At 40.8% G+C, this 22,115-nt stretch overlaps 1 protein-coding gene across 2 annotated transcripts in view; it reads left to right on the forward strand.

Moving 5' to 3' along the window:
• furina (furin (paired basic amino acid cleaving enzyme) a) overlaps positions 1-22,115 on the forward strand; it is a 74,047-nt gene that overhangs the window by 8,462 nt on the left and 43,470 nt on the right. The window lies entirely within an intron of this gene.

The following is a 22,115-nucleotide window of genomic DNA, read 5'->3' on the forward strand; positions in this document are numbered from 1 at the left end:
ATTCAACCTTGTGTGTGTGTGTGTGTGTGTGTGTGAGATCACGAGGTACTGAACATCTCGTCACAAAAAGGATCTTTTACAGCTCGTTCAGTGTGCACATGTTTCGTGGCAGTTGTGACACGAGATGTCTTTGTATTGATGCACTGATCAAACATACATGTCACAACAATAGATTTGTTTCTTCCATCCTGACTGTTTGCTTGTTAATGACCCGGTTATGACAATAGTTTAAATCCACAGTTACAACTACGTCTAAAGCTGGGAACAGATTCAAATAATACTGAAACAAACAAAGGCCAAACAAATGGCTAAATAGCCACCAATACACACACACACACACACACACACACACACACACACTGCTTTTAGTATTGACAGTCAAGAATAAGCACATATTGAGCAATTTAGTAAATATTGAGCAATTTAGTAAATATTGAACACAACACTAAATGGTAGTATGATTTAGAACTGTTCCCATTTCATGAGAGAATAAAGATTTTCACATGAGAATAGATACAACTGGCAATGGTGGCTGTTTATCAACAAAACCATTTGTTTTGCCCATTTATGCTGGAAATGTATTTGTAAAAGCCGAAAAGAGGCATATTTCTGTGAAACAGTGGGTGAAGAGAGGTGGCCAACAGGGACTCCGCAGAGAGTTTGAGGTCAGTCAACTTTGAAAGATCGGGTTGAACTTTAGTTGAGCTCTGAGCGTACACAAAAACTGTATGAGTTATGAAATCCCCCGCTCACTCAAGGCACAGCACTTTATTTCTCTGAATCGGACATATTTCAAATCTTTATTTATTGGCATTTTATTTGACGGGCGACCGTGTAGAAATGGGAGACGAGAGATGACTTGGAACGAAGGTCCAAAGGCCAGAATCATTATATGGTATGCGCTGTAACCACTCGCCTACCAAGGCGCTCCACAATCTTAATCGAACTGAAAGAGCCTGGGTCAAAACGGATACACTGTAGGATTTTATCTCCTGACTGACAAGAGTTGGAGTTGAGCTAAAATAAGATTTTCAGTCAACATCGGTTTTGAAAAATGTTTAGGTTATTGAGAACTTATCATGCCCGTAGCTTTCCAAGCACAGTAGGTGTGAGCAATGTAACATTTCCTGTCGTTTTCCTCTTTTATCACTTCCTGTGCAAACTAATTAGCCAAGTTCTCCTTTTTATAGTCAGGTCCTCTCCTGAAAAATATGTAAGACTTAGTTAATTTATTCTTCAGCAGGACTGCAGGACTTTTATCAGCATATCTTTGGCAATGAATATCTGTTTTAGTGTTGAATGTATGTACTCTGTACAAAACCTGAGGCTGTAAGTCTTTAAATGAACTTTCAAAGTATCTAAACATATGTACCTTTTTTTTTTTTTTCTCATTCAAATACTACTAATTTATTTAAGTGACATTAAAACAACATTTCAGGATCCTCTGTTCCTCCCAACTTGAATTCATTGAAGTAGTAGAGCTGTAATTTGCAGATTGCAAAATATACCTTTTAGACTTTCAGGCTTAAGTAGGTGTGACACTGCACTAAATTATGATTATATACAAAGTGTAATTTAGGAATGTGAGGATTCTAAATGTGTGTTAAATAGAAACCTAATACACAGACAACCAGCAACTCTCCTTGCACATGTTTAATTCCATAGTCTCAGCACTTTTACAAGAAACCGCGATTCTGCTTTGCACCATATGGTCCTACTGGTCACGACCAGGAATGTTATTTGTGCTCTGAATCACAGCATGCAGACTAATGAGTAACCTTACACATTTAAATCCTTAAACTATGTATTGCCCACGGACAGCCAGCAATCCAGACAAAACAATTACACCCATGTACTCGCAGAGCCGCGTCCCGAAGATGAGGCGCTGTGTGGTTTGGCCGGTCTCAGCAACTTGCTTTAAAACATTTTATGATATTTTGAGGGAGGCAAAATGGACTATTGTGTCTGACCGGAGATGGCTTGACGAGCAAGTCTTGACGAGCAAGTCTTGACGCAGCGCTTTAAGATAGAAAAGCAGCAGAGCAGGAGCCTGTCTCACGAAGAAGGCTCACTAAAGTTAGCTGGATAAAAAGCCTTGAGCTCCCTCTAATGTGAAACATGGACTCAAGTAAAGACAGATGTGCCAGGTTTTTACTCAAAGCAATTCTTCCTATTAAACGTGGTTCATAAGTTAGATCCCTGAGCTGGTGCACATTTCTGCGCCGGTTATAAAATGGGTTAAAAAAAACAAAACAAAAAAACACACCCAGTTACGACCCACCACATCGCCAAGAATCTCTAAAAATAACCATAGAAACCATCCTGCGCTGCTAAAGCATCCAATCATTAACCTATGTCCTAATGTGCACGTGTTGGGCTGCTGGTGCCAAATGAAAAAGTCAGTTTGAAGTATCAAACGAGACGGATATCTATTCATTGCTAGAGAAAGAAGCACTGTGTGCATGTGCACGTTATTCCTCTCCATCAGGAGGTTCCTGTTGTGTTGAAGTGACATGTAGAATTAAAAATGAATACAATGCATCATTTCAGATACAGAATAAGTTTAGAGCTGCAACAATAAGTTGATTTTAATTGACTAGCTGAAGATTAATTGTCAACAATTTGAGTCTTTTCTGCCGTTCCAACTTCTCAAACGTGAATCTTCAGGTTTTAGACTCTCGGTTGCAGAAAACATTTCAAGACGTCGCCTTTGGAAACTGACCAGTATTTATTGTTCTGACATTATAGAACAGGGTTAAGTAATTGTTTGAGAAAATAATCGACCGATTAACCGATAATGAAAATAATCGTTTGTTTCAACCCTCATCATCCATTAATCTGCCTTTTATTTATTTTTTTCTTGATACGTGGTTTGAGCTATAATATGTCAGAAATAGCGAAAAATGTTTATCCCAGTTTCTCAAGTCTCAAAGTAATGTATTTTAAATACCAAAACCCAAGCATATTTAGTTCAATATGATATAAAACAGAAAAAAAGCAGGACATCTCCATCATTTCTGTCATTTTGAGTAGAAAAACAAATGAATAATATCAAAATAGTTTGTCTGTCCGTCTAACCGCTGCAGCTCTAAATGACTGTAGTGGATATTTGCTCTCCTTTTTAAGTGGACCGCTTTAGACCCTGGCTTCAGGAGGCTTTTCTGTTGGACACATGCAGTGTAGAGACTGGCAACTTGACATGGTCATGATAAACTTCAGAGTAAATGACATGGAACAGTCACATCTGTTAAGCCCTCGTTATTGATGCGTCCTCGCTGCTCATTAACTTTGAAAGTTGGGGTATAACCACGAGTGATGACTAAAATAAAGATGCTCCTGCCGTCTGCACCGACCTGACTGCATTCCAGTACGTCACTGCTCATTGATTAAACTGAAGCCATTACTTTAGAGCTGGGAACAAACAAATCTGTTAAGCCTTTTTTTGCCTACAGCTACGGGGAAAAGGAGTCACTTAGTGAGATATGTGTGGCATGGGGGGGTCTGATTCTGCTGCCGTGTGCAGGTGTCGGAGTTAGACAGGAGAGCTCGAGGGGAGGATCAAAGACTCCAGCTGGACAAGTTTTACAGCTCTGATGATGGTTGTTTTTATTTGGCCTTCACTCATCCCACTCGCACTATGGCATCTATAAACCCTATACCCTAAACATGTCCGACTTTATAATCCTCCGTGATCCATCACGACATTCAGCATGTTGTCGGGAAGCCGAAGACAAAACAATAGATCTTAAAACGCGCTCATGACGCACCATATGTTGTAGATCATTTTCTTTTTACGTGATTTTGCTTTAAGATTTTCTTTTTTTAATGTAGCACAACTTCTTCAACTGCTGAATTCATTTTTACTGCGTTCAAGCTTAAAATATACATTTGAGCTGCGACTATTTTCATTATCGATTTAATTGTTTGGTTTATAAAATGTCAGGAAACGGTGAGAGACGCCTCTTACAGTAACAATAATCCAAAACCTAAATGACATTATCACAATAGTTGATGGAACGAATCGGTTCAGTCAACATTTCCCTAAATTTATGAGTTAGTTTGTTTAGATAACTGCTAAATAAATTCCTTATCTTACTTTTAAGTGTAATTATTCTTCAGAGCTTCAGGGTGATTATGGTGGGAAGTGCCCTTGTTGTTGTTGAATGTTACGTTGAAGGCTGGATGTGTGCAAACGGTCTCATCACTTAATATATAAAGATAACAACTTTTCTTCCATAATGTTTTGAAGATTATGAACATGGACAACTGGCTTTGTCATCTGGCTGACGTGATGCTTGTTCCTGGCGGTTGGTTTGGTGTGTCGGGGGCCAAAAGTCATTTGAAGTCTCTTCCCTTTTCTGTCACTACCAATCAATCAAGGCCAGCGAGCCGATGTGACAGCGGGGTTGGACGTTCGTCAGTGAGGAAACTTTAAGGCAATGTTTTCTGATGCACCAACTGTCTCCGTTGAGTAACACCCCCCCCCCCCCTCCTTTGCACTCCCTCACTAAGTTGTCTGATTGCTTTAAAATTTAAAATTCCTCCCTTTTTTAATTTTTTTTATTTGCAATAGATGATGCCAGCAAGGAATATGATGAACATCATATCAACCGGGCTCAGAGGTTGCTCTGACCAAGTGTTGTGTAAATGGCTTACACCTCTCACTTTAACTCTACTTCTACATTATCGGGCCATTATATAACAAGGGGAATAATTAAAGCTAATTTAAAGTAATAAAATTAAGAAACGGCTGACTCGCACGGTGGTAAATGGGTATTAACTGCCAGCTTGCATCTCCGGATGGTTATTTTACATTTAAAAGACCTTTTTCTTGCCCACATCATCGTGCTTGCGCTGCAGTTTTCCAAGGGAACTCACATTTTTGTGCTACGTCTGGTTCAATTGCACATCCATTACGGTGGTGTTTTAAATAAATAGTGAAATGGGATTAGGGGCTACGAGAAGTGATTTGATAAAGAGGACTGACACTAGTTAAATAAATCCAAAGAATCATTATCGTGCTTGTCTGTGAAATGGATCAAATAGCCACAAGATCAAAGGCTTGATTTTTATTTTTTATATTTCAATTGTGTTCACTGCTGCAACAAGAGCAGCTCTTTTTCTTATTTGATCTGTTGCGCTTGAGTGCTGGTTAAAGTGCTAGATGTATTTTTTTTATATATTCATTAGGTCAGTCATGCGTTTGTAACATTATGCCTCTCTGTCTGTGGCCTCAGGCTTTCACCATCTTGTCCATCTTGTATGCAGCTCATGAACGTTGACGAGTCACGATCAATATTTAACTCTCTCTAAATGTTGCAGGTCTACTTGCTAAACCTTGTGTTGAGCAATTTGAGTAATTGCATTAATCTTGCTAAAAAAAAAAAAAACCTATGACATTTCCTTCAGTGTTGAGAAGCCACATCAGGATTATAACAACTTGTGACTTTACTTTTTAACATGCTGAAGGTGCGTCTACGTAAACGGCTTGTATCAAGAGGAAGTGTTATATAAGGAATGTCATTGGCACCATTTCCAAGAAAGTATTTTTGTTTCTTGCTTCCTCCTCCCTCCTCCTGCAATAAGACACAGGTTACTGTTGTTGTTCACGAAAGAACAAAAATGATGTAAAATCTACGTGACACTATGTTTAGAGGATGCAAGATGAATCCATTATTTTCCATGAAAGCTGTCTTGTTTGTCATTTTATTCATAACCAGAGGTGGAAGGAGGGGGAAAAAAGGTGATAAATAAATAAGTCTTCTATTCCTCGTCTCACTTCAAAGTAAAATGTAGCACTTCTCAGAAGCATGTCACTTCCCTTCTTGTGAGCAGTGGTTTCTGTTACTGTTGGTGGCTACAACCGTCTGTGTTTAGAGGACTGCCTTTATATATTGTTCTGCTGGTCCCCGTCCCCCCCCAGGGCTTTGCATGTAAGGGAGAATTGTTTGGCACACTGTGCCCCCACTGTACTCCGTGGCACCATCTTGGCCTATTTTCTCTCCTGTCTGAAGTGGTTAGACCCCTTTCTTTATGAAGATTATTAATATTCTCCAGCACAAGATTAAAGAAGGAGCAAAAGAGATGGATATTATCTGTAGTTCTGATGAAATGACACTGCACTGTGTAAGAACTTCACTTTAATCTACACAAACACAAGTTCTAAAGATCTGACGAAGGCGCAAACTTCTAATCTCTTCCTTCCACATTTAGTTGGGTTTCTCTTATATTTTGTTCCCTGGCTGCTTTAGATGAAAGCTCCAGCCCCATAGGGCCGTTTACAATCTGATATTCCAATGTCTTATACCAAATGTTAATAATATTGACCATAATGTGACATCATTTTACGTGACTGTTGGTGTTTTTAGATCATATTTGCTCACAAAGAAAGACACAATTGTGAATCATTCTCTTGCCTGCCACAGTCGGTATTTCCATTTAAATATCTATAGTCCCAGACGATATCTAGTCTCATATCAATCTATCATTTTCCTGGCCTGACTTTTCTATAGCGTTTGATCTGCTCTCACAACGCAGGCAAAACATGTCCAAATGTATATTGAGATCAACATTTAACAGTGTTTAAGATAACTATGCGAAGCCGCCCCACAGAAGGGCTGTGTACGGGCAAGAATCGGGCAAACAATGCATATCATGATAATGTGCCACCACATACATACAATCTCAGGTAATCAGAACAGTGCGATCTGTATGTGCATTCATCAAAGTCCCTGCAACGTCCAACATCATAGCACGGCTTTGAGAGGGCACATTTATATTTGCATATAATAAAGTATTGACTGAGTTGATCTTTACACGTACATGAGTCATGTCTCTATTTATTTATTTAATGTGTCAGTATTTGCTCGGTTAAATGATGTGTGTTGTACTGGATGTAGTTTGTGGAACTGGGTGGAGGCATGATTTGTTGACTTAACGGTGTGTGTGTGTGTGTGTGTGTGTGTGTGTGTGTGTGTGTGAGACTTGTTTAAATGTGGTACTGGAAGTAATCACTTCATGCATTTTACAAATAGCAGCTTGTTCAAGCTCCATTCTCTCTACGTAGTTATGAAGTTGTCCCTTTTTATCTCACCTGCAACAATTGGTAATTGTTGCAGGTCTCACCCGGTCAGAAGACTGTGGAGATATATTTGTGTAAACTGCAACGCCTGGATTTAGCGGCTCCGCTAAACTGGTCGTCCTGTTCTAACTGATGAGGGCTGAATTACTTCTCTTCCATCTCTCCGTTGAAACTTCATTGAAAAGTACAACCAGAGGGTATTGGAAAACACCAGAATTGAGAGGCTGAAGGTATGGAGTGCATAATTGGACTCCGGAGAAGTGAAGCAATTAACTTCTGGGAAATAGGGGGGTAGAAGAAATTTGCTGGAAAATCTCCCGACGGGATATGATTGGCCCGGTGATGATGGGAGAAGAAGCTGCCTGCTGAGCGCTGAAATGAGCTGCTCTGCATGATTTGTACAATCCTACACAGGTGTTTCCTCTTTTTGTTTTGTGCTGCAATGCCACCGAATCATCTGCCAGAAGCGAGACTTACCAACCCCTTCGTAAAGCCGCTCTGCTTCTCCACCCAGCGCGTTTCAGCCGACCTTTTTAACCAAAGTGTGAAATTAACTTTAGGAAATGGAGCAAAAATTGGCACTTATTTGTCTACCGTTTGTTTTCCCAGCAGCTGTATTGAGATGAATAATAGGATTTCTTCAAGAGTCATGTCAGTAAATACGCCCACATAGAAAATGGAAATAGCCTTTCAGGAATTCATTAACATTGAGAGGGTTATTGCTCATTTATGCCAGTTAATATTTGCAATACTTAATGCTCTGAAGGTGATTAAAGAAAGACACGCTACGATATTCTAATGTACGGTACACAAAAGGAGCCGTAAACTGGGGAAGCACAGCCTATTTAATATATCAGGGATATTTGGTGGACGGATGATTTAAAGTCAGCCTTTTGGCGCAAACATCACTTAATCATTATGAAAATGACGAATGCCTTTTCTTCTCTATACGATAAACCTTTTCTTTATTCTTCAAGAACAACCATAGTGAGCGTAGGATTTTTGCAATATTAATACATTGCTGATTCTGCCCTCTTTAGTCATTTAGGATATGTAGTGTATATGTCAAACAGACATTGATGGAAACCTGCTATTGAAACGGCATCACAGTTTCTATTCATCCATATGTTTACTATACCCCGAGGGCCTTTCAGGGTCCTTGACTCAAACACACCAGTGATATAGATCGCCACTTCCTAAATATTTTATTATGCTTAAGCTTGTTTTGTAGGCTGGTTTACTTGTGCAATATCTTCATTAATCTTTAACACACCCTTCTGTGTACTGTGGCTCTGGCCTACTTTAGCCAATGAGAGCTGATGGCTCTAACGGAGTGTGCAGCCCTGTAGAAGCAGTGCAGCAAGTCCCTTTTTAGAGATGCCACCTCTTTTGAAGTGCAGTAATGCAAACACAATTCACAGTCAGAACAGTCGGATGCGGGCCCTTGTTTGGTGTGGACCCATTAAGAGGCTGGGCCTTTCATCCAGAGGGAGATCGTTTCTCATCGTCGTGTGGCTGATCAGCAGCATCTCTGCAGCCTCTTTGGTCCCACTGGCTTTAGTCCTTGTGTTGTTGTGATTGAGAGAGCCTCCCTTTTTATTCCTCGCTCCGTTCTCTCTCTCTCTCACTCACTCTCACTCTCACTCTCACTCTCACTCTACACTAAGCAGACCCAGATCTCATGTCCTCTCAGTGCAAGCTTCTTTTCTTTGGGAGTTAATGAACTGCAGAGATGGACTTGTCCTGTTCACTCTAGTGGTCGTCCGATATTTAGAGACCAGTGCTGCCGATTTTATATAGTTTTGTTTTTTTTGCGTTTGATAAAATACAATTTAATATAGTAACAAATGAGACGCATAATAGCTGAAGTTAAATGAACATTTATTTACCACTTATTGTCAGCATTGCCTCTATTTGCGTAAGTAGTTCTGCACTCTGTCTTCAGTGCACTTATTTTGAGTTAAAAACAATTTATCGACTAAATAAATGTCCACAGATAATCAAAAAAAAATAGAGATGTAGTGCACTTAACAGCCTTTTCCAGCAGATAGCTGCATCTCCTTAATTCTGGTAGACATACAAAATAAATAAACAATGTTCGTGTAGTGGCCTTGCTTGGTGTTGGCTCAGTGAAACGCTTTAATAAATAATAATAATAATTATTCGTTCCACCTCTGCTGGAGACTTTGGATCTAGACTTTGATTTACCCAACATCAAATGCTAAGCCATTGCCACTACAAACAATGTCATTGATGCAGTACATTATATTGTTTCATCATCTAAATGTAAGTATCTTTATTGTTAAACTACACTTTATGGAAAATAATATGCATTACACTCATTATCTTTTTGGAACATGTAAATACAAACAACATCCACAAACCTGTGTGTACATTCAGGCGAATCTGAATTTCCCGTATATTATATAACACACTGCGGGATTTACAGAGCACATGTTGCTGTAGTAACATCTTCAGGAAACTTTGCCCTTTGTGGCATCATCGCTTTTGTTAAATGCTCTCAAATGAATTCAAAATATGATATTGGAACTGGTTGTGAAAGACATGTTTGCCACATTTTACAAGAGTGTATGATTCAGTGGCTGCAAGCTTTGCAATGACGGAGCTAAAAAAAAAAAGAGGGGGAAAAACAGACTCTGAGTACTGAGCAGTGATCTTGAGTGCGTCTGTCGTCATCCATCAGTCGCACCTTCTTGGAGTCACGGAACAAAACAGAATCACGCCTACACACTTCTCACTGCTGAAAAACAAGTTGGGCAACCAGAGAATTGTCTTTGATCCACTTTTAGCCGTCTTATTCTTGTGCATAGAAGGTGTTCTTTCACAATGTGGGGAAAAATGGTCTGATTTTAATTATGTCCAAGCACAACGCTTTATAAAAAACTAACTTGTGTCCCTGAACCCTCCAGATGTTCTGATATACGGGGTTACTGGCCGCTCCTTTAGGTATTTCATTAAGCAACATTTTCAGGCAGCTGACCTTTGTCGTCTTTAGTTACTATATGTGTCGACATTGCATTTCTATAGAATAAATAAACAGAGATTTGTGCGTCAGGACTTATCCGTTCAACCACTAATAACATTTTGTTACCCTGTCTGTGTTTATCTTTTTAAATTAAGTTATTAATCAAAAGGCCATTTCATCAGGTCAAACCAATAATTGCTATCTTGTCAAAAACTGCCCCACAGTGATCGCACTAAAGGCCAACATCCTGGGGAGACTAAAGCAGTGCAATGAAGTGTTACTGGAGACATCCTGAGGATGACATAAATGTCTGGCTTCACTCCTTCTCCTTGAAAAAAGAAACATCACCCTGAAGATAAAGATGGGGGGAAAAACAACAAACTGGTCAGCAGGAGGCCACCCCCAGCCTAGAGCAAAGGAGCGAACACCCATATTTCCAGGGGTCCTGGGAACTGCAGCAGCAAAGACTCTGCAGCACTCAATCATTACTCTGCTCTCCCACAGAGCAGCGATGGGGGCTGGGATGAAGCAGAACCACACACACAGGTCACGGGCTGTAACAAGAGCCAGATGTGTTGAGGGGACGTGAAAATACTTCGACACGCACCCGTCTCTGCCTTTTTTAAAAATATGAGCATGCTCACATGTACGTACACGCACGCCCACAGAGAAGAAGGTTGAGGTATTTGAAGAATGTAAGCACTGAAATGGGGAAAAAAAAAACACTTTTTGTTCAATTTATATGTGATAATAATAATAACAGCAGTTGGAATACAAGCATTAGGCTGCAGTTTTTTGGTCATCACACCTTTCCTCCATTTTTTTCTAACAAAAACAATAACTGAACTGAAACACTGCAAACTAACAAACAACCTTGTGGGTAAAGTACTTTGTTAAATGTATTTTGTATCATGCCTGTTGTGCAACTTACGGGCTTAAACCTGCAGGGGAGGTGAGCGCTGCGGAGTAAGACGTCTTGTTGAAGCATTGGTAGCAAACGAGTACAGTGGAGCTGAAACGGAATAAATAAGTGTTCGCTGCAGCCTCTCAAATGTAAGGATTTGCTGTTATTCTTTGTCGTATATCACTTGAAACTCAAGTTTTCAACTCTCGTGGTAAAACAACACGTTTGAAGATGTCACCTTGGTGCTCGGGGAACTTTTCATGGCAATTTCTTCACTATTCTTTGACATTTTATTAATTCAACGACTAATTGAATACGTGGTAGATTAATCGATAATGAGCTCACATGCCTTCTTCACAACTGTGAGATCCGACTTTCTTTGCAAGTCACGATTCTTGTTGCTACTTAAAGACAATCCATTAGATGTTACAATATTTAAGAACGTGGTATTAAATATTTGAATAGACGAAGCTTAAGTGAGCCAAAAACATTTTCACATGAACTATGTAAAGCAGCGTCCTGGTGGCTATATGTGCATATTAAGTAACTACAACGTCCCTGGCTCCGTTGTGTACAGAATCCTTTGTTGCATGTCCTCTCCAGAACTTGCTCCCCGGTTTCCTGTCGTCATTAAAAAAAACAATTGAACAGAATCTAAATGCTAAACTTAAATCCAGGAAACGCAAATACAAATTCCTTTTGTCTGCGTGTTAAACTAAATTCCAACAGGAAGTGTTTGCCATTTGTTATGTCCTCGGTTAGGTTGTCATAGAGTATGCTAAAGAAAGTTTAGACTTTAAAACATAAGGTCATGATGAATTTGTTCCCTGCACTAACTGTATAAATCATGGTGGGAAATTAACACATCACTTTACGGAGAGGAAGCCGATTCATGGGGCCGTTAAACAATGCACTTAACCATCTGCTCCAGTGGCCACGAGATAAGACTGGTTGTGCTGGGCAGCTTCCAGGTGTGATTGTGTCACTGTTGCGGAAAACCAGGATGTTCGCCAAATTAATTTACACAGGATTTATGTAGTTCTTCCTGGGTTCTTATTAAGTTTAATTTAACACACCTCAGATATTCCTTAATTTAGTGGCTGAACAGAGAAAGTGAAATTGTTAAGCAGCTGGAGCGAGCCACAGAGGTGACTTGTCTGTCTCTGGAAGTTGTTGATTTTGGCTTGTATATTATGTCATGGAGCACTTAATGAGGACGGGGCGCTTCTGTCTCTGACATGACCCGAGCCTCCCTCCTCACGTTGTCCACGCGCTCGCAGACACGGACACACAAGCTGACCCGGGGTCAGGGCGGTCATTGGTGGTGCAATTTGAAAAGGGTTTAGGGCTCAGATCTGATGAGCCTTTTTACAATGAAAACAATGGGGTGAAAGTTTTAAATGCCTAATGGAGAATGCCGTGTGGGAGGAATGCAGCATTTGGGAGGAGCATTTTTTTATTTTTATATGATGGCTGTAACAGGAGTCCTGCTAAGTTGTAACAGACCTGCAGTTTTCGAGCGGTTGTGCTGCAGTGTAGCAGAGATGCTGGATTTGGATTTCACATCAGGTGTCCTTATCACTGATGGAGTTAGTTTAGCTACGCATGCCGGGGGTGGAAAAGCAGGTTTCTATGTGAGAGGATTCTAGTTTTAGGGCTGCTGGAGTATCACATTTGAAATAATGTATCATAATTATATTTCCTTGTTGTGATGCACAGTGTGCCTGCCACCTACACTTTTATCTTCGAAGTGTTTACTAAACTAGAATCTCAGGAACATCTTTCTCTCAGCAGTTGTATCTCTTTCTTCTTTAGTCTGAATGACCTCAAGATGTCGATACAGTTGTTTCATTCATTTACTCTTTCTTTCTCCCTCTCTCCTTTTTTTAAAAATTCATTTTTCAGAGCGTTTCAGCTCTTCCAATCAAACGCCAGGCTGTCTTCTCCTCGCAGCACTGAACTCTGAGTAGGTGCTTATTTGTTTTTGAATGCTTCCAGTCGTGTTTTGGTAACCTGCCAACTTGCCATAAATGGTTCCTAAATGCGCTAGAGGTATTTTTCCTTTGATATCCTTTTTTTAATAAAAAGAAGTATTTGTTCTTTCAGGATGTTATATCATCTGTTTTATTGATGTGACCGTCAGTCAGATCTGTCTGTGATCTTTAGTTCCCACGAAATCCTTAAAGTTACTTCGAGCTCGACAGTCGGGTGACAAAAGATCTAAAACACATTTCTTTTTAGGTCATCTGTCCACGTTGCACAGGAAGCTGAATTTATCATATCTGTGTAAAGTATCAGTTGTTGGCGTGCGCGTTCGAGTGTTCATGAATATTTTATTGCTGATGTAAGCTATGCATCAATGAGTTACATTTCCCCCCCACCTCATCAGATGTTGGTGAAATTGAATCCTTGGTGCCTGCTATTGAAGACGGAGCTCATCTTCTTTATTGTGTGTGATGAGTTTGCTGACTGAAGCCACGCTGACTGAATTGAATGCCTTCTGGCGTGAATTTTTAACTGTGGGGGGTTTGTTATCACTAGGTTGTTGGAGTGGGAATGATGCAGTATACATAATCGTTTTTTGGCTCCTGGGAGTCGAAAGAAGTCACTTACTTAAGGCAGAGTTATATGTTAACATCAATATGACTGACTTCTGTTTAGAACCATTTCATCAATTTACGTTTGTCTGGAAATATGTACCCATTGTAAAGAAAACCTGGCTTTATTGCGCCGCATTTGAGCACCAACAGAGTCCGTAAATCATGATGCAAATACATACAGTAATGGTATTATACACATGCAATGCACTAGAGCCGATGTTAAAATTTGGCTCAGGAGTGAACTGGGCTCTAATACCTTGCCACCTTTTTACCACATTACACAGAAAACCAACTGCACAGGAAACACTGAAGAGACTGTGTTGTGACGACTGTCCTTCTGTTTGCATGTGTTTCTCTGAAGGCTGCTTCAGTTTAGGGAATGCAACAAATGTTTTGGACAGGATACTGCGGTGGCTCTAGTCGGTGAGCCTCAGTGACTCGATCTCATCCCCAGGGCATGAGTCGGTGGAGATACTCCAGCTCCCAGGTTCCCCCCATTCATTGACTTTCCAATACACAAAGTAAACCAGGAGAGCTGCAATTATGGTGCGTTGGCAAGAGCCGAGTCCTGTGCTAAGCTGTGCTCTGAGGGAGCTTTCCCAACAAGTGGGTTCATGTGTTTAGTCCTCAGAAAACAGTCAGCCTCCCACGGCTTTCCAGACCCTATAATAGTAGCTGTTTATGAAGGAATCTCTCCACCCCCCATCCCCCCTACACACACACACAACACACCCTGGAGCCTTTTATTATCCTTATTTTGGTACCAGGTCGGCTTGTTTGTCTATTTTGGGACTGTTCTCCATTTTACTTACACTCGGGGACTGGTGTTTCTTCAGGTTTCAGGAATCATGCGGTGTATTCTGCATTTCACAAGTACACGCTGAGAGAGAAATGAAGGGCAACCACAAACTTCCAGTGCCTTTTTGTTCCCAAAATGGATAAATATGAAACAAATTAGTATTCATAATCTATTGACAAGCTGAAGAAAGTGGAACGAATATGGCTGAACAGAGATTCCCGTTGATACTGCTGTCAGACTCTAGGAAATGGTTGTGGCCGGCCTTCCTGTCATTGTCCCAGCCACCATGCAGCTGCAGCAGCAGCAGTGTGGTTTGGGCAGCCAGAGTGCTGAATCCAGCAGTTGTGGCAGTCAGCTGGACATAGTTGTTGTGTGCAGAGCTTCAGACTGGACCACGAAAGGAATGTTCCCCTCTGTATTGTGACCTGAAATGCCACCACAGGACACACACACACACACACACACACACACACACACACACTCACTCTTATCGGGAAGCAGGGCACACGATAAGGACAGAGAACAGGACACCACTCTGTGTCAACATCAAGGATGTTTAAATGAGTGATGTGGCAGTATATGAGGTAAATGGTTGGGTGGCTCAACCATCTTTTCTTGGTATTCAAAATCATGTATTTTTCAGAAACAAGGAAAAGCGTAACATTTCCCCCGTCCCTTTTTATGACATGTGTCACTGATCAGCAGTTGTGGAATGTAACTAAGTAAATTTACTCAAGTCCTGTACTGTAGTAGAGGTACGTGACTTGATTATTTCCATTTCCTTACTCTTAATACCTCCACTACATTTCAGAGGGAACCTTTTCCTCTCGTACATTAATCTGGCAGCTGTAGTTACTTTACATTTACATCTAGATTCTACATACTAGCCGTATATAAAATGTTATCTTAAATTATTAGTCGAATAATCAATACATTGGATATAATCAGCGACTGATTTGATCACTGAATTATCATTTGTAATTTTTTTGCCGTGAATATTCTGGGAATTACTGATTCTGCCAAACTCTTTAAACTGGTAACGATGATGTAAAGCGTTGTGCCCGAACAGGTGCACTATAGCTAACAGGAGATCGAGGCAGCTGTCAATCCTTCAGTTTCTACACGCCCACCCAGTCTTGAGAAGAGCTCTAATCAGGCACCATAAGTGAAAACAGCTGTGTGGGTGCACCATGGGTGTGCAGGGGCTTTGACATGAGTCATGTTATAGATGTCTACTGCTGCACGGGTTTTGATTTATAGTTCAGTGTCAGATTCCCACCCGTTGTCGTCATCACGTATGTATTGTACGCGATCATGTGCTTTAATTACATTCCCGCTAAGTTTCCGCTCATTTACTTAGTGATGGGGAACGATGGTGTTCAGATCTGGATAACTTCCATATCGCCTTGTCTAATTACTGAAAAGGAGACCACTGCTGTGCAATTTTTGTGTTTACTTCCCTCCAATAAAAACAATTGTATGAATCAGTTTCCGTCGTGTGTGTGTGTGTTGGAGCGGCGTATTTGTGAAATGATGTAATTGCACAGTAGGGGCAGCTGTTTGATGAGTTTTAGTTGTGCGTCTGTATATTGCGTTGATGCTTTGACAATCTAAACTCTCTCTGGGGAAAGTACCCACAGGATGGAATGATGGTGCTGTAAGGTCACGGCCAGTACCCAGTCATTGTGTTATGCTTGGCTCCGCTGTTTCCACTCTCGCCTGCTGCGAGTGAGATTGAGAAGCAGGAGGTTGGTATAGAGAATAGCTGGAGCACATCCTGTTTCAGCGAGGACCCATCTATCAATGCAGTTGTCTGTCATGTCGTGCTGTTCAATGACCATCTTTACCAGAATGCCAACCACACTTGAGACTTTTCTCATTGTGTTATTGTGAGTTGTTTTGTCCTTTCAAGGTGTCTTCGACATAATATCTTACAGCCAGACTGTACGCATGTTCTGTTATTGAGTAACCACAGAGGCAGATAAAGTTACCAGAAGTTTACTGTACTTTCCAGTCGACAGTGAGTTGGCGACATCAACAGCCAAAACGGTGCCGTAAATCCAAAGTGCAGCGACTGATGAAACATCTGTGCATTTTAATAGATCAAATCATGTCAAGCGCATAACCGCTCCCAAACTGTAAAAATGAATTCTCTTTTATGAGAACTTCAGTCTCACAAACCGCTAGCTCCAACGCTTTTTGGGCTGAAATATACACCAACAAGACATTGTCACAAAAGAAAGCTACGCACAGCACGCATCTCGAGAGCGGCCGTGGTCTGACATCGCAGTTGGTTACCTGAGCGAGGTGGATGCTGTTGTCATAATTGCTTTTGGTAATTCATCTTGCGCGCACAGCTCTGTTGTCATGTGTCACCTAAACTGTATTGATGTCGCACTTGATTGTGATGTTCTCTCTGCTAGGATGACATGTAATATGCAAGGAAACACACTGCTTAATAGCTATATGCTTCCCACTGTCTGGAAGGAAGTCTATGATTGATATTATTTTTATGCTGGACCCAGCGCAGCTTTATTTGACAGGGAGCTGAAATAAAGGCAGCCTTGTCATATGAGTGTAATGTTCCTTGACAAGGCAGTGACTGCTTTTCATTCTCATAATGTAAATGAGAGCAGAGTTGTTTTGCTCCGCACTGCTGTCTACTATGAATAATTCTGTGTCGTAACTGCTTTCAACATATCTTCCCCGATTGCTGAATTATTTGGTTGGAGGAGCTCATTTGTTCATAATGCCTAGGGAGTAGAAATTCTGAATAATTTTGATCGACATTCTCCCACATAAATGAACACATCAATTTCGGATAAGGAGAGGCAAATCGTTACGGCGGCAGCAGCTCGACTCTGTTTGCACGTCTCTGTGACTTCTATCTTGATTTTTCTTTGAAAAACATTCGAGAATGTCCAGGTAAATAAACCGTGACGACCTATTGAAAGCCCAATCCAGCGTCTCTGAAATCTGATCATTTCAGTTCCACTTAATTGCTGTTTACGATATTGTCACTGCGCCTCGTTTTGATATCTCTCCACATTTATATAAAAAGAAATATGAATTTCCCCAAAGGGACAAATATATAGTCCATTATTTTTATTACTACCTTATGTTTCCTTAACTCATCTGTTTTACTGCTGCATCCATTGTGCAGATAGTAACTTGTGTGGAGTGTTCTTGTAAACAAACACATTTTCTTTCTCACACAAATGCATTGTTTATTTCCTTCAGGTCTTAAAAACATCATCATGACATATTCATTTCCCGATGAAACATTTACAAAGCGGATTATTCAAGTTTGAGTCCTGCATCGTTTACACACACACAATACACACACACACACACACACGCTTACTTGCTGGCAGTCTTCTTCTTTCCTGCCCTTTGCTGCGTCTGTCGGTGCATAACTGCCCCCTATCGATCAGCCAAATAGTATGAAATGATTGGCAGGACTGTGCATCGCGTCACCCACATGCATGTGCTTTGTCTTGTGCGTACCAGAGAGCAAAACAAAAACGGGGACCCACATGTACACATTGTTTTCAACTGGGATTATTATCCTTCGTTTCAACAACAGGGCATCAAAAAAGAGAGTCTACAAATTCCAGCCAGCAATTATGTTCTACGTAAGACCTGGGTGTAACATGCGTTTCCTGTAAAACCAACTTGAAAGATATGCAGGAAATGATCCTTTACTTAGTTACAGGATGTCCTTTGGTTTCTTTCAACAGATAAATATCAAAAGTGTTTTCAGAAATGGTCCGTGGCTGTTTCCTGGTGCTGTTCAGTCGGGATGCAGTTCATTTATGGGAAACTTTGATGTGAGGGCAGAGCTTTTAAAAATGTAATCTCTCTACCAGGTAGCTGGAAAATGGGTGTTTATACACTTCTGACGATATGCCTCATTGTACTGGTCCCATTGTGTAAACCACCCTCTCACTTTCATCTGTGAGCAGTGAGAGGATACATTTTTGGCGACAACAATTTCTCGCCTATTGCGGCACATTTATCTGTGAAATTGATGTTGGGACAGATTTTGAAGGAGGAAAAAGGGGGAAACTTTGTGATTGTGTAGTGGCCTATAAAAGGCACCAGGTACTCATTATTGGGTCAAATTTACCATTAAGTCTGCGGGGGAAAGCAGCATGACGATTTAGTCCAAACTAAGAGCTTTGCGATAACATTATAGAACCAGGAAGCTCCAGCTTGTCGTCTTTCCTCAAGCGAAACAATAGCAGATAAGTAATGACTCAATCATTTTTCCATAATCACCAAGTTGAGGTGCGCTGTGCATAACATTCCAGATCGGTTATGTCTGGTTGATGTAATGTTTTGAAAAGGCTTTGGACGTGATGATGCCTTGCACAAATCATTGTTTTTATTCTTGCTATTTTTGAAAAAAGCTGCAAGATTTTCCTTTTTTTCTGACCAAACCAAAAACGTTATCACACTCTTCCCCTCTTAGCCCCCCTACCACATACTACATTGTCAAAACTGAACTTGAACTGATCTCTGTGGAAGCGGCGGTAACAAACTTGCAGAGCTTCCCCTTCCTCCAGCTGTGTGGTGGATCTTGTTTTGTAAACTGTCTTTCTTTCACCCCACTTCACCTTCAGTGCAGCGAGCAGGCGCACAATGAGTGGGAGGCTTTTTGTAGAGCGAAGGGGATCACAGACTGTAATGTGTGCAGCCTCGGGCGTTGGCAGCAGCAGGACGAGGTTGTGGCTCTATTTCATGTGAGAGATGTGCAGTGGGGACATGTTGGAATAACCAAACCAGCAATGATGAGAAAAAAATGAATGCATTTCCAGAGCGTGCAAAGGTGAAAGATGCATACGATCCTGGACAATTTCATATATTCTCTCCTTTTTACCCCAAAAAAAAAAACCGCTGAATGAAATACTACAGCAAAAATGGAAGTACATTTGTTCTTTTTTCAGTGAAGGCATTTTTCATCTAAAAGCAAATGACCTTCACCTACCGATATGGGACCATTACGTCCCCTTTCCATTTTCCTGAAAGTCACTCCCAAAATACTGCTGCTGCGCACCTTCAGGACACCCTTATGACAGTCCATTTAATTGAAGTACAGAAGGGTTGGCTACCTGTGGTGCGTGCAGAGACAAAAGTGCCCGGTCGTCTGTGGAGGGAGAAGACATGATGGAAATGTTTTCGATGGAGACTTGTTAGGAAATTAGGAATGCAGTATCCACAAATGGCCCTGCGGTCCTTCAATTGGGGTTGGAAGAGCCCGTCTGGTATTTCTGTCCGGCAGCAGTGTTCTATCAGTGCTATAGGAGTAAAGAGGGGAGATAAAATTAGATGCCAGAGTTAAATCTTATTAGCTCCTGTCCCACTGGCAATTACCTTGAGCACCGTGTGTGTGTGTGTGTGTGTGTGTGTGTGTGTGAGAAAAGGTGGGGATGAACGCAACAGGTTATTAATGAGATGTTAAATTTGAAAAGAAGACTCTCACAGTTACCGTCCGTGTGTCCTTGCACTCTTTGCATTTATAGCCCAAGTACTCCTTTTCTAGTTTTAACGCACTGTTAACTTTGTAGAAGAAAAAGCTTCGGAGTCAGCTGTCAAACTCATCGTCAAGGCCCTTACCCCTGCGTACGTCTCTTAAATTGGCCTTAAACATCTCCCTCTTGAAACTTCTCACATGAGGATTTTCTTTTTTTAAATGAAACACAGAAATCAGGTGATGAGACTGAACACATTTTCAGCCCAATCTTTTTAATTCAGTGCTGTAATCTGCAGCTCTGCTCGTACTCACCGCTGTATTAATATCACTGCTCATGCTTATTCATCAGTGCACATTAACTCTGTCCAGCCAAGGATTTTATGCTGCGTGCTTTCATTTCTACTTATATAATGGCGTTTATTCCAGCACGCCTGGCAGGGGGCCCTGGGGGCTGAGAAGCCGTTGAAATGCCAATGAACTCGTAGTAAATCTTTCCTGTCCTTCACATCACTGTCGCTCACTACTCTGTTCTGTCTGGAACAAAAGTAACTTAAAGGCAAACTCGGCTTGTTGATGTGCTATGTGCCATCAATATGTGATGTTCTGAGTGTTTTTAAATGATCATTTAAGCATCATCATCTTCCACTACTACATACAAACACACACATACACAACAGATTTAAGGAAGAACATTGATATTATGTCTAAGTGTAGTTTAATTGTTACCTCATTGCAAATGGGCAAACAAGTGTTAAATAGTGAGTTTGATTAGAGCCAGGCTCACGGTTTCCCCCCCGTTTCCAGGCTTTGTGCTAAGCTAACTAGCCTCCGACTGTAGCATCCCGTCCCCGTACAGACAAGAGAGTGGTCTCAACCCCATGATTCCTCTAAATAATCATGAGGTTGTGATTGTACTACATGATCAAATAGCAGCTTGGCTCCAGCAGAATGTTGGTTTTGGGATCTGGGATTTTCTTAAAGCCCAGGTTTGTTTAAAAAAAAAAAATAATCTGGAATTTCCTGGCAGCAGAATTATGCCAAAGATTGTGAATAATTAAATCAGTATACTGTGTGAAAATCTAATTAAAACATGTGCAAAATGCTTCCACACTATCCTCAGTTTTAAAGAGTTGATTTTCTCCTTTTTAAACTAGATTCTGGTCATGTTTATTGTCCCGTTTTATACAGATTTAAAACCCAGATTAGATTTAGTATTCCCTCATGGTGTCAAAAGCAATCATACAGTTTCCACTCCCAGTGATAGAACTGCTTCCCTCTTGGTAAAAACCGGCTCCCTCCCTGTCCCTCTCCAATTTCCTCCATCTTAGTTTAGCTGTCTCTCCTTTTTACACGCACGCACGCACGCACGCACGCACGCACACTGGGGTAACTAGCGATGGATGCAGTTGAATTCCTCCACTAATGAGGATGAGCTCATCAAGGCATCTGCATGAGAGTCGCCGACATGTTTGCAGAGATTATCTCTTAACCGTTCATGGTGTTTCCAGCAGCCTGATCATGAAAGGTTTTTTTGTTTCCGGCTCCGACAGATTTATCAGACAAGTGTGATTAGAGATTCTGTGACACTGAAAACACAGCAGACTGTTGGGACTTTTCATTTTACACTTATTAATGATCTTTTGAAAGTCCATTTGTTAGGAATTCAATTTCACTTCTTTTGAATTTGATTATTTTTTTTAAACACCTGAACATTTCAATAGATTTGCACAGAAAAACAAACTCTGTAAAGTTTCTCGTAAAGTAGGACACGGAGTGTGGAGTCGTTGCACAAGTGTGGTTATGACTCTTGGTAGTCTTTGAAGTGTGAGATGTGTTCATACTGCAATAAACAAAAATTACTAAATATATTTTTGGTTAGATAGAGATAGAGATAGACGGAGAGATAGATATCAATTTATTTTTGAGAACCACATGAGTTAGATCATCTTTCCTTCTCAGGTTATGCCGGAAAGCCTTTGCTACTAAGGGACATTGCATTGGATTAGTGCACAGGCACTGCAGCGGCCTTGGAGGTGAATACAGAAAAACACATTTTCTAAGTTTTAAATATGAAAGAAAATAAGATGTTGCTTTGAGAGTAATGAACAAAGTAACACTACCACCGCTGCCTTCTGAATTAATAAAGCATTACACAAAGAAAGGCCAGCTGTAGCACAAATTGGATGTACTGTGTTTTCGAGGGAGAAAAAAAAACATCAAGTCCTGTGGATGACTCACATCTCGCACTTGACAAGTGAAGACTGTTGCC

Source organism: Cottoperca gobio, chromosome 3 (assembly GCF_900634415.1).
Source record: "Cottoperca gobio chromosome 3, fCotGob3.1, whole genome shotgun sequence".
In the NCBI taxonomy this organism is placed as follows: Eukaryota; Metazoa; Chordata; class Actinopteri; order Perciformes; family Bovichtidae; genus Cottoperca; species Cottoperca gobio.